This window comes from Danio aesculapii, chromosome 16 (assembly GCF_903798145.1).
Source record: "Danio aesculapii chromosome 16, fDanAes4.1, whole genome shotgun sequence".
NCBI classification, from domain to species: domain Eukaryota; kingdom Metazoa; phylum Chordata; class Actinopteri; order Cypriniformes; family Danionidae; genus Danio; species Danio aesculapii.
In genome coordinates this window covers 4,690,116-4,691,191 of record NC_079450.1, presented here as the reverse complement: position 1 = coordinate 4,691,191, position 1,076 = coordinate 4,690,116, and the positions used below count along the sequence as shown (strand labels likewise).

The window sequence follows — 1,076 nt, the reverse complement described above, 5'->3', positions numbered from 1 at the left end:
TTAAAAGGAACAGTTTAACCAAAACTGAAAATTCTGTCTGTATTTAATATCTCTTTACTTGCTCCATACTTGTTGAACTTTCTTCTGTTGAACACAGAAATATAAATATATTTGAAAGAAATCTGAAAACCAGTAATCATTGACTTCCATGGTATTTGTTTTTCGTAATATGGATTTCAGTGGTTTTCGGCTTTCTTCAAAATATCTTCTTTCGTATATAACAGAAAAAAGAAACTCATAAAGGTCTAGAACCACTTGAGTGTACTATTCTTTTTAACCATATATACACAGTATTAGACGTGAAACTGTATGTATTAGTGCCTCAAGTTGCATGTTGTCAAAGGTTTTATCATTTTTATTAATTAATATTTGTGGATTTTTTTTTGGGGGGGGGGGGGTATTTTGTAATAATTCCACTATTTCATTTGACATTTCAGACATTTTTACTTTCGACTAATTGTAAAATTTTATTTTAATTCATAGTGTTGTTGACATTTTCAGTCAAAATATAGACAAATACAATAATGAATGTTTATAAAGTACTTTTATTTCTACTTAGAATTTATTGCCAAAAATAAATAAATACTGAATAAAATAAATAAATAAACAAAAATCCACATATAGCAGAAAGACAGCTTACTTGGCAACCCAGACCGCAAGACCCGCAGCGACCCTCCTCTCCACTGGATGCCGCTGCAGTCCAAGAAAGAGGCTCCTCCCCTCCACTCATCATTCAAAATCTCCCCAAAGGGTGTGTTTTCACGGCTCTACGTATATTTGTCCCGCATCACGCACTGCAGACATGGACAAGACACTCGGTGTGTGTGAAAAGAGCAGTCACAGCGCTAAAGGACACCGGGAAACTTCTTCCAAAAGCCCGGAAGATCTCGCCTGACGCTGCCGCCAATTCAGCAACATCATCCGTAGTTCTTCAACCGACTTTTCCTGTCACCCGGATCCGGACAGGGCAGCGAGATCTCCGGGTATCAGAGGGAAAACAACACGGATATGCAGAAAACATGAGTGGAGGTTTCAAACCGGATCGATTGGGAGTGTATTAGAGTTGTCATTGAGTG

The 1,076-nt window shown here is 37.5% G+C and overlaps 1 protein-coding gene and 1 long non-coding RNA gene across 2 annotated transcripts in view; one reads left to right on the top strand and one right to left on the bottom strand.

The window, feature by feature from the left end:
* Positions 1-634: 634 nt before the first annotated feature.
* The window catches only part of LOC130242866 (uncharacterized), a 952-nt gene continuing 510 nt past the window's right edge, over positions 635-1,076 (bottom strand). The window contains exon 3 of the long non-coding RNA XR_008839099.1: positions 635-1,076. This exon is cut by the window's right edge and continues 39 nt beyond it. This is a non-coding gene — a long non-coding RNA (uncharacterized LOC130242866).
* slc9a1a (solute carrier family 9 member A1a) overlaps positions 1,064-1,076 on the top strand; it is a 109,670-nt gene continuing 109,657 nt past the window's right edge. The window contains exon 1 of the mRNA XM_056474804.1: positions 1,064-1,076. This exon is cut by the window's right edge and continues 961 nt beyond it. The gene's annotated coding sequence lies outside the window, so the exon portion shown is untranslated.